Genomic DNA, 12,925 nt, shown 5'->3' with positions numbered 1-12,925 from the left:
GTAACTGGCCCTATATTTCAACCCAGGTTTTAAACTCATTCTGAAGGTATGTTCAAATTTTGACGTAATGTTTTTCTGTCACAATGAACCTAGCCTATTTGAAATGTAAATTATATCCTGCTTTGTGAGTTTGCAAACCGTTATTGTTAGGTTTTTAATTTATATATTCCTCATGATACTACAAATATTTAATAATATCAATATAACTACAAATCTTAACTTATTCCATCAAAATTGGCCTGCATGCAACTAGTTCCCCATATTTTCAAAGTAGCATTAAATATAATCAAGAAACATCATCAGATGACATTTTTTTAATCTATGCTCTTTTTAATGCACAGATTCATTATGTCAATCATGAGACTTAAATTACAATTTTAGGTCTAACAACTTCTACATTATTCAAAACAACTGTTTTTTACACTCTAAAACACAATAAATCACTTGCAATTGATTTGACTTGAACATATCACTGTAACAATGTATAATATGTGAGCTACATGCATGTAAACATTACTTGACTAATGTTTTTCAGGCAAATCTTTTTGCATGGCATCAGAGCGACAGGGCTAAAATAATATTCTATAACCAAAACTCTAAAACTTCATGTAAATGGTAAACTGTAATCCCATAAAGTAAACAGCAAAATGTGGAATGAATATGTGAATAATGATTCACAAATGTCACATGTTAATTTAAAGACTTTTGTATACATTTTCATTTAGGATAGTTTAGACAGAAGATTAACTATGTGTGCAAGTCATCATTAACCTATTAATATTTCACTTGTGCAGTATAAAAAAAACTATTAAAGTATATATTTTAAGTTTATTAAAGTATAAACACTACAGTGTATATTATTTATCACACCTTGTCCGAATCCCTATAACAATGATATCAGATATCAGCCATGGTTTTGGTTTTTTAAATAGTTCCCCCCTATTGTAATCTGAAGTTATGTTTCCTCTGTAAATTCCCTTTCCTGGCCTCTCCACATTATTACAGCCACTGCATGTTTTTACTCAGGGATAACTAACAGTATTGTGAAAGGAAAGAGTCAGTGGCTGTGTGTGCTTGGAACAAAAGACAACACCACAATAAAACTATACACAATGTAGCCATGGTGAATTCTCAAACGGGCGCAAAAGCTTGAATTATTTTCTTTTAAAACAAAGCAGTTCATGTTTCTGGAAATTCGGAAACACCTCTAAATGGTTGTGCGAACAGGACAATTAATTAACCAAGTGCAATTACAGCCTCTGTAATGATTCATGTGTCACTTGCAAAAGATTCAGCTCTTTGAGTCGGCTTTTTGGGGCGATATCTAAGCACCAATTTGTGTTTGTAAACTTAAATTTCGAGTTATTTGTTAGTTTTTTGCTAATTTGGCATTTATTAATTTGTGTAAATAGGGAGTAATATGTGTATAAGGATTAGTAGACACATTGTATGTAGTACATTGCTCATTTAAGACAGCACCTATTATATTAAATGCCTTTTATACATTATGGCATGAATTTATGTTTTTGAGTCTTTGTTCAACAATTTCAGCAACAGTGATGGAAAGAAATGGTACCTGAAAGTGTCGGTTCAATGGTGAGGTGATTCAAATGATCTGACTCACTGAAAGGAGACGGAATATACAGTAGACTCATAATGACACAGGCAAATAAACACACCTGTGGCAGTTTCGGTCACATGACTTGGGGCTTTATTCTGGTCACCTGACCTGCAGTGTATCTGATAAAGTGTAAAAATCCTCTCCTGTGTTAAACATAAAAGCAAACAATAATAAATGCAAAAGCTTCATAATGTGAATTTAATAGTACACACACACAAATCTCTCACATTTCTTTCATTCTTAGAGCACAAAGAGTTTGCAAATTTTTATGTGGATTCATGTGTCCAGTCTAATAAACTTTTTATAAGGACTAGTGGATTGCACTAAAGTACTGTATTGTAAAAGTACTGATGGTTCAATAATACTCAATAAAAAACATCTGAGTGCAAAAACAAAGTGCATGTTATCAGTTACTGTTCACCACTGACCTTTTGTGGTTGTTAAAATCTAAAGATTATTAGGGGGTTTTAATCAGTTTGCAAACTGCACTTTGAACAGTGGCAAATACGTACACTTCAGAACATGAAAAGAGTACATTTTTGTGTAGAGCGGTGTGAAGCAACAAAACTGGGTTGGTTTTCTCAGTATCAGAGACTCTTAAAAATAAACAAAAAGATATATATATATATATATATATATATATATATATATATATATACAGGTATTTTGTTACTTTATTCTAAAGATTTAACTTCAGAAGATGCTGTAGAATTTCTCACCCCACCTTCAGGGAATTATGAAGTTTGAAACATAAGTGTTAAAATATAAGTGTTAAGCTGTAAAAGACAAGATCCCTTTGGTTTTTTTTTCTGATATCTAAAATCAGATAAATGTGTGAGGTGAGGGTGACTTAACAGCCAGGAGAATGGCTTCTAGAGCCAGAGGGACTGAAGCAAAATGGGTTTGAAGCAGTGACAGATAAAGAACCTTTATCTATTTATAGAAAAATAATAAAAAAAAATTATATGATTATGCAAGCAATATATGATGAAGAAACATCTGAAAGAGCATTAGAACTTGATATTCCCTCACTGCAGATAGGAACATAAGAGATGATACAAGTGAAATTACATGAAATGCAAATCAATTAATAAAAAAATAATAATAAACATTTTATAAATCTATATTATTTGTATTAGATTATTTGTAAAAAATTCATTAGACGATGGTAAGAAAAATACATGAAAGAAAATAAATTGTGTTTAAAATAATTCTATGTAAAAAAAAATCTATAGTAATATTTGTTGAAAAATACATGTGAAAATAAACGTACAATGGGTTAAAAATGCATGTAAAATGAATCATGTATAAACTAAAGAAATGACAAAATGACGAAATGAATCATGCATGAAATATGTAAATCAAACTACACTTATAATAAGGATTTTTGTATGTATATGAATCATGTGATTATTATCATGTACAGTCTGTGTGCTTTTTCTGTAATTGATCAAAAATAAAAACAATATTTGCAGAGGGTGACCATAACACAAAAACAAACTGAAACAAACAGAATGATGTTTACTTGAAAACTTGAGTAAATATCTATATTACACTGATTAGGCCAATAGCTAGGATATATAAGGAGCCCAGCAGACACTAGACCATAAGCAGGAAGCCGATGTTGTTGATAATGGAAATTGCAGGGTGGAGCTGAAGATGTATGAACTAATTAAAAGCTAAGGCACTATAAGCATTATAGCTCCAGGTTACTGCTATAATACTAAGTTTGGATTATCTATCGGTGCTGAGTTTTCACCATGTTTTATTGCGTTTTCTGCAGGTTCTTCATTTTCCTATTACCTCCAAAAAACATGCCAGTAAGTGGACAATAAAATGCAAAATAGCTTCTAGGTTTTATTCTAGGCTTTAGTTTGCATCAAATACAAATAAAAGGCTCTGAGTGACTAAAAGTCCCCTAAACCCAGGGATGTTGTATGACTGTTCATTTTGTGCCCTGACCACAATTTTCTTGTTTCTAGGCATGTGTATGTGTATAGCATGTGTATGAGATGCTGGCATATGTGTATCTTTATGTAAGATAAATAAATACATAATAATAATAATAATAATAATAATAATAATAATAATAATAATAATAAAAATAATAATAATAAATAATAATATTCCTAATTGCACTCTTAAAGGATGTTGTTTTGGTTTTTAAAATGAAATCCATGAACAGACCAAAGTGAATGATGATTTGATCAGTATTGTTGATCCTGTAAAGTGAGTTTGAGAAAAGATCATAATTTCTCCTTTTGTCCAGAAAAGCACATATCATATCCAACTATGCTTGAAGTAACACTACATGATCTAACGTGACCTTTACACAACATTATTACCATGACACTAAACATAAATTCCATGCTATCATGTAACCTTGCTTGGGGATTGCGAAACACTACACCCTTAATTTCGGCTATGTATTTGTTATCAGTGCTGCTGAAAAAATATTTAGTCCGTTAAGTCTAAACTGTGATTTGTAAACTGGCTGACCCAGTTTTAGGATGATCAACACTAATATCCCATTGTTTTAAATGTTCCGGGTCTAAAAAAAGAGGAAATGATTTCTATCGAACTTTAGTTATTCAATGCCAGAGGGTTCACCACAAATGCTGTCCCATTTTCAGATATGCCACAGGAAATAGTACCTGGGAAAACTTTGGAGTATCAAAATGCAAATTAGGTTACATTGGAATGCACCTAAGATCCATTATGTTATAGTACTGTCACTGAAACTAATAGCATAAAAATTGTATATTATTTTGTATTATATTACAAGTGTTAATGACAAACACAAGAACAGAAATGACTGAGAACAGCAGGTTACAAATTGGTTACGGCAAAAATGGTTAAATAAATGTTTTATAAACTATGACCAGTTACTAATACTTTAAATTTTGTCAAATTGTTTGAGACGGAGAAAAAAGGCATGATAACCAGCATGTCATCATTGGAGCTTACATAAGTTAAAGGTTTGCTTTTGGGGTCTAGATTTTTGAAGAATTACTGTGAACATCTGAAACCCCAAGTAACAAGAATCTTACTTTTGAAAATAATCATAGACACTTGAGTTATAAAATCTTATCTTTCATCTTCAATGTTATCTCCACATCTAAACATTGGCTGTTATTAGTCTGTGTATTTTGCCTTAAAATTGAGTCTGACTGCTTGGGAATGTTCATCAAGGAACTAGTTTAAGCTGACTGATTCATGTTGGGTTCTACAATGTGTACATCTTGTCTGTAGTCCATATAGATGTTTCATTAGAGTATTTTACAGAATCAGCACAAATATTAAGGATTTAACAATCAGCACAAATAAGCAATGGGGAAGAAATTACCATTTGCGATGTTTTATTGTTTTCAAAATGTACTGCTTCTGCTTTGATGCTGACCTTTTTATTTGTTTCTCCTTTTACTTCTATAATTGTATGCCCACATCCACATCACCCCAGTAATGGTAGGATTCTCTTTCTATTCTCCCAACATATTCCTAATTTACAAGATTATTGGCATTTGCTTTTATATGTAACTGTACAATAATCTTTGTAATCAGGCCATTTTAGAAACCACAGCTAATCTTGTCAGATACTGAGAAACTAAAGTCACTTAGAAAATCTCTGCTTTGCTATGTTTTATATGGACACTAGGTTAAATCAAGCAGTAAACGAATTATAGAGATTGATGTAGATGTTGTGCTATGAAAAGTGGGCATGATTGCTCTCTCAAGAAGTAGAAAAACAGGTAGTTCATCCCGAGTGTATTGTCTCTATGGTGACTTTGCTTAAGGTAGATGTGATCCATCTGTTCCTTTGTGTAATATGATGCAGGGGGAAAGCCTGTATTAGCTCAACTGCAAACACATCCTAGTTATTGTGTTAACATCCTTTTATATTCTCTATTCTGTGTAATTCTTGACTAACGAACTGTTTGCATAGCTTTTATGACCAAACTAAGAAACATAAAGTATTCAATAAAGTATCACATAGACTCAATTAATGTGTTACATTAGGAATAAAACATGGCAGATGAAAAATCATAGTTTACAGCAAAGGAGTAACTATATTCCCAACCTTTGTAAACAATTTATCTGTTAAGAATAAAAGCCTGTCTAATCATTGATGATGCTTTTTGTGAGAAACCCTGCAAAACTGTTGATAAGAAAAAATCAACAGTAAGTTCTATATATTATATAAAACCCCAACATACAGAAACTAAATTTGTAAGGATAAGTGCACCCAATCTTTTAGTAACATGTTTCTCCACATTTAGGGACCACACAATTATTATTTCGATCCTGATAAATAGAAACATTTAGTTGAAGGATTTAAGGGTGCACTTTGTTCTATGACTTTGATTAATTCTATGAATATATATAATAGATATTTGGTTGCCAAGGTTCATAGAGAAAATGACAACCCTTTTTCAATCCAACAGGGCTCCATTTAGAACTGTTTTAAGACGCTTAAATCTCTTAATTATCTAATAAAGTCTATAAAGTACCCATAAACAACCTTTTGCCACGAGATTGTGACTTTATTTCTCAAATAGAACACATTACTCACACTCATTCTCACAAATATTTATACCTGAGAGCAATTTGTAGTAACTAAGCCACTTACTAATCTGTTTTTGGGAGGATTGAGGAAACTGGAGAACCTGCTGAGAAGCCCACCAAGGTACAGACAGTAACCTGAGCTTCTTTGCCAAACACAACTGTATGGGATGTACCAGGAGTTGAACCAGGAGTTGCAAACCTGTTTCAACATGACAATGTCCCAGTGCACAGAGTTCAATTAAAATATTGTTTACGTGGGTTGGTGGAAGATCTTGATCAGTCTGCAAGAGCTCTGATCTCAACCCTATTTACCATCTTTGAGTTGAATTGAAATACTGCACTCCATCTGTGTGTGTGTGTGTGTGTGTGTGTGTGTGTGTGTGTGTGTGTGTGTGTGTGTGTGTGTGTGTGTGTGTGTGTGTGTGTGTGTGTGTGTCCATTTTTATCTTGGATATGAGCTGATAATTGGACATGAGCTGTAAACAAGTACTGTAATTAAATGTTACATTGATATGTTTATCATTTACAGGCTTCTGTGCCTGGGCTTATTTCTTACATTGTTTCGATAGCAACAATTGATTTATAGTGACATGTAATTTACATAATCTAAGGTAGGGAATAAATAGATTTTTAAAGGTCTTTTTATTCAACAAAAAAACCCATATCTAATATACCAGTGTTTCACAGAATGAAGTTTACTTAATCAGCATTTATGGTACTGATGGCTAGTGTTTTTTTCCAGAGTCTTGCACTTTCATTTCCTATTTTCACATCATAAACTGCATGTTTATCTTCTTCAAGTGACAATTGGTGAGGCAATAACTGTACACAAAAAGAGGAATTAACTTGTCTTATTGATATGTAAAAATCATTAAATGGAAATATCAATTAGAAAAACAACAAAAGATGCCCATTAAATATTATGTCATGCAACAAAGCTTTTTTGAGAAGACTTATAATATATTTAGAACCCCCTTACTACAGATACTATATATATATATATATACCCAAACCCCCCCTTCATTGACCGCCACCCCTGGCAAACAATATCTGCTTTTTTAAAGTGCTAGTATATTTGTTTTCAGTCCACCATTAAGCAGGCTGTGTTCTTTGTTGTTACAAAACCACAAAGTAAATATAATCAGTCATTTAAACCACACACCTTTTCAGTTTTTTTTTTAATATATCACAAAAGTCTTAGTGAGTACGTATCTGCTAAAAGTAAGTATTTAGAAAAAGAAACATTTGTGCCTCTAGCACTCCATATAAAATGATTTACCAATTTAAGTGGAATCTGAACAAAAAAAGTAAAAAAAAAAGCAAGGCTGCAAATGAAAATGAATGAAAACAGAAGTCCATATATATTTTTATGAATATAAACAATAAAAACAATGAAAGGCTTAGTCATCATTCATTCAAGTAAGTTTCGGCCCCTGGTCGAATTTCCATAAGCAAATACATGTAAAAAAAAAAAAAAGAAAAAAAAAGCAGTGCTTCTTTATTTCCTGAGTATAGTTAAAGGGCAAGGTTATCGGAAGAAAAAAAAGAAAAACTGTGTATAAAAATGTAACCATCTTCATTCAAACCAGCAATTACAGCATATTTAACCATTTCACATTGCAAATCCACATTTAAAGGGTACATTCTTGAAAGCAATTTTGCACACATACACTGCAAACACAGCAACAACGCAAATATGAACAGCATTACACAGCCCTTCATGTCGGAGTCTTTTCAGAAGATCCTTTGTCTTCTTTGATTTAATCTTTACCTGTCTCTGAAAGAATTTTATACATAGTCCTTCCCATAGCCACTGGCAGAGCGAGGAGCAGTGTATGCTTTTTTGGGGGGCTTGTAGCTGTTCTCACGTGGTGGACAGGTGCAGCACAGCAATGCTCCTCCGATGATAAGAAGAGCGGCAGCCCCGAAGCCTATGTACAGCGATGCTCCCAGCTCCCTGCGCTGAGTGGGTGCGACCAGCGGATTGTAGAAATCCTGAACAACAGTGTTGGAAGTCCAGGATACCGGGATGAGTGTCAGGACGCCAGAGATGATGAAGCAGATGCCAGAGACAATCATGACTTTTGCTTTAGATGCCTCATCCTCAATGCAGTTTGTGCACTTTGCACCCATAATGGAGATCAATGCAGCCAGCATGCCTAGGATGATGGAGACGATGCACATAGCTCGGGCTGCCTGAAGGTCCTGAGGAAGAGCAAGCATTGAGTCGTATATCTTACACTGCATCTGTCCGGTGCTCTGAACTACACAGCTCATCCAGATGCCCTCCCAGATGACTTGCGCTGTGACAATGTTAGCTCCAACAAAAGCAGTGACCTTCCACATCGGCAGAGCGCAGGTTATAATAGATATGATCCAGCCTATTAAACCCAGGGCAATGCCCCCAAGTTCCATTCCCATTGACATGGTGAGCTAGAGATGCTTTGGCCTTGATGAGACAAAGGCAAAAAATATAAGAAACCAATCTAACCTCTTTGTGTTGCTATAGGATGTGCTGCTATTGTAGGGAAAACAAGCTCCTTTTATAATCCCGAAGCCACAGCAAGGTGAAAGGAGGAGGTTCTCAGTGTGGTGACATCATTTCAGAGGCAGGAGGCAGCTGATTTTATTTGCAAAATGTCACCTAGTAGGGAGGGAACATATTGCTTACTCAAACCAGTATTTTTGACACACATAAAGCGGTTTTATGTTGAAAGGGCAAATAAAGCCAAATCCCATAAATGCTTTAAATGGATCAATTGGGCCAGTAATAGGGAAATAAAATAAATTCCAGCTCACTCTGCAGACAAAGTTAAAGATAAATCATTTGTCTTGTATGTAATAGTTTCCCATTTGTTCAAATAATCTACAAACTATAAACTTCCATAAATAGTTTATGATTACCTGAATTAAAATAAGTGGCACTTATTTAACAGTATTTAAAATTCAAACCAATATGCTTTTAAAGTAAGTAAAGTTAACAAAGGTGTATTGTGCAATGCATTATTTGTCAACATATATATAAAAACATTTAAAACAAAAATTAAAAATGGTTACAGTAGGTGAAGACTATGTTTGGAAGAACCATATATTGGTGCAATAACAGCTTTCAGTCGCTTTGGAGTAATTCCGAATAATTTTGCTGTTTATGAGTGATTTTAATCCATTGTTCTTGGAAGATTGTTCAGGCTGGTGAGATGTTATTTGTTGACAGTAACATTCAAACAGTGTCACAGAGTTGGACTTTTTTGTTTTTTACCCTTTTGCCATTGCTTTGGCATCCTGAACACAAACACACACACACACACACACACACACACACACACACACACACACACACACACACACACACACACACACACACACACACACACACACAGTGCGTCCATTGGGTACGTGTAACACACATAGCCTAATAATACAAGCTGTTTAGGTTTAATCAGTGGTGGACAAATTACATAAAGCATGTACTTGAGGTAAAAATACTTGTACTTGAGTACAGATACACTAAATAAATTAATACTCCAGTAAAGGTGTTCCCTTTAAAATTCCATTTGAGTATAATTACAAAAGAATTTGCCTTCAAATGTATTTAAGCTTCCAAAATACTATATTTATTACGGCTTTAATGTCCAATGATTTCCTATGAATATAATGTCCTTCCTACCTCTTTACCACCCACCCACTCACTCACTCCCTCACTCACTCCCTCACTCCCTCCCTCACTCACTTACTCACTCACTCACTCACTTACCCACCCACCCACTGACTCACTCCCACGGTGCAGACTGTCTTGCGACTCCAAATCACGGGGCGTGATTTGCCTTCAAATGTACTTAAGTATCCTCTTCTTCTTCTTCTTTCGGCTGCTCCCATTAGGGGTCGCCACAGCGGATCATCCGTCTCCATACCACCCTGTCCTCTACATCTGCCGCTTTCACACCAACTACCTGCATGTCTTCCCTCACCACATCCATGAACCTCCTCCTTGGCCTTCCTCTTTTCCTCCTACCTGGTGGCTCCATCTTCAGCATTTTTCTACCAATATAATTCATGTCCCTTCTCTGCACATGTCCAAACCATCTCAATCTCGCCTCCCTCACCTTGTCACCAAAACATCCTACATGTGCTGTCCCTCTAATAAACTCATTTCTAATCTTGTCCATCCTCGTCACTCCCAACGAAAACCTTAGCATCTTCAGCTCTGCTACCTCCAGCTCCACCTCCTGTCTTTTACTCAATGCCACTGTCTCTAATCCATACAACATCGCAGGTCTCACCACAGTCCTATAAACTTTCCCTTTCATTCTTGCAGATACCCTACTATCGCAAATCACTCCTGTCACTCTTCTCCACCCACTCCACCCTGCCTGCACTCTTTTCTTTACTTCTCTAACACACTCTCCATTACTTTGCACTGTTGACCCCAGGTACCTGAACTCCTCCACCTTCTCCACCTCTTCTCCCTGCAACCGCATCACTCCACTGCCCTCCCTCTCATTCACACACATGTACTCTGTCTTACTCCTACTGACTTTCATTCCCCTTCTCTCAAGCGCATATCTCCACCTCTCCAGGCTCTTCTCAACCTGCTCTCTACTCTCACCACAAATCACAATATCATCTGCAAACATCAGAGTCCAGGGAGACTCCTGTCTGACCTCGTCCGTCAACCTGTCCATCACCACTGCAAACAGGAAAGGGCTCAGGGCCGATCCTTGATGCAGTCCAACCTTCACCCTGAACCAGTCTGTCGTACCTACTGCACACTTTACTGCCGTCACACTGTCCTCATACATGTCCTGCACCACCCTCACATACTTCTCGGACACACCTGACTTCCTCATACAATACCACAACTCCTCTCTCGGCACCCTGTCGTACGCTTTCTCTAAATCCACAAATACACAATGCAGCTCCTTCTGTCCTTCTCTATACTTCTCCATCAACATCCTCAAAGCAAATAAGGCATCTGTGGTGCTCTTCCTCGGCATGAAACCATACTGTTGCTCACAGATGGTCACCTCTTCTCTCAGCCTGGCTTCCACTACTCTTTCCCATAACTTCATGGTGTGACTGATCAACTTAATTCCCCTGTAGTTACTGCAGGTCTGCACATCTCCCTTATGCTTAAAGATCGGTACCAGCACACTCCTTCTCCATTCCTCAGGCATCCTCTCCCCTTCCAGAATCCTGTTAAACAATCTGGTTAAAAACTCCACTGCCATCTCTCCTAAACATCTCCACGCTTCTACCGGTATGTCATCTGGTCCAACCGACTTTCCATTCTTCATCCTCTTAATCGCTGCTCTCACTTCCTCCTTACTAATCCTATCTACATCCTGCTTCACCAACTCCACATCCTCCAACCTTCTCTCTCTCTGATTTTCCTCATTCATCAGCTGCTCAAAATACTCCCTCTATCTTCTCAACACACTCTCCTCACTAGTCAACACATTTCCCTCTCCATCCTTTATTGCTCTAACTTGCAGTACATCCTTCCCAGCTCGGTCCCTCTGCTTGGCCAATCGGTATAAATCCTTTTCTCCTTCCTTAGTGTCCAACCTCTTATACAGTTCCTCATATGCCTTTTCCTTGGCTTTCGCCACATCCCTTTTAACCTGCTGCCGCATCTCCTTGTACTCCTGCCTACTCTTCTCATCACTCTGTCGATCCCACTTCTGTTTTGCCAATCTCTTTCCCCTAATGCTCTCCTGCACTTCCTCATTCCACCACCACGTCTCCTTGTCTTGCTTTCTATTTCCAGATGTCACACCAAGTACTTTTCTAGCTGCCTCCCTCATCACTCCTGCAGTAGTTGCCCAATCATCCGGCACCTCTTCACCACCACCAAGCCCCTGTCTGACCTCTTCCCTGAACCTCACACTACACTCTTCCTCCTTTAGTTTCCACCATCTTATTCTTCTTTCAAACCTTACTTTCCTCCTCTTCTTCTTCGCCTCCAAAACCATCCTACAGACCACCATCCGATGCTGTCTAGCTACACTGTCCCCCGCCAACACCTTACAGTCTCCAATCTCCTTCAGGTTGCATCTCCTACACAGAACATAATCCACCTGTGTGCACCTTCCTCCACTCTTATACGTCACCCTATGATCCTCCTTCTTCTTAAAATACGTGTTCACCACTGCCATTTCCATCCTTTTAGCAAAATCTACCACCATCTGCCCTTCCACATTCCTCTCCTTAAAACCATACCTACCCATCACCTCCTCATCACCTCTGTTCCCTTCACCTACATGCCCATTAAAGTCTGCCCCAATCACCAATCGTTCTTTCCTAGGTACACCATCTACCACTTCATCTAATTCACTCCAGAATCTTTCCTTCTCCTCCATCTCACAGTCAACTTGTGGAGCATAGGCACTGATGACATTTATCATCATCCCTTCAACCTCCACCTTCACGATCATCACCCTATCAGAAACTCTCTTCACCTCCAATACACTCTTACTGTACTCTTCCTTCAGAATCACCCCTACACCATTTCTCTTTCCATCCACACCATGATAAAACAGTTTAAACCCACCTCCAATGTTCCTGGCCTTACTCCCTTTCCACTTGGTCTCCTGAACACACAGCATATCTACCTTTCTCCTCTCCATCATATCAGCTACCTCTCTCCCTTTACCCGTCATAGTACCAACATTTAAAGTACCAACCCGAACCTCTACTCTCCTACACTGCTCCTTTTCCTGCCGTCTCTGTAGACGTCTTCCT

General features: G+C 37.1%; 1 pseudogene across 1 annotated transcript; it reads right to left on the bottom strand.

Annotated features, from left to right (window-relative positions):
* Positions 1 to 7,343: 7,343 nt before the first annotated feature.
* Positions 7,344 to 8,718, bottom strand: LOC310738532 (claudin-4 pseudogene; annotated as a pseudogene). The gene has a single exon. The product of its transcript is annotated as a claudin-4 pseudogene (transcript).
* Between the last annotated feature and the right edge of the window lie 4,207 nt (positions 8,719 to 12,925).

The sequence above is a fragment of the Silurus aristotelis genome, assembly GCF_946808225.1.
Source record: "Silurus aristotelis genome assembly, chromosome: 16".
Classification (NCBI taxonomy): Eukaryota; Metazoa; Chordata; class Actinopteri; order Siluriformes; family Siluridae; genus Silurus; species Silurus aristotelis.
The sequence above is the reverse complement of the archived record's forward strand: the minus strand, read 5'-3'. Positions and strand labels throughout refer to the sequence as shown.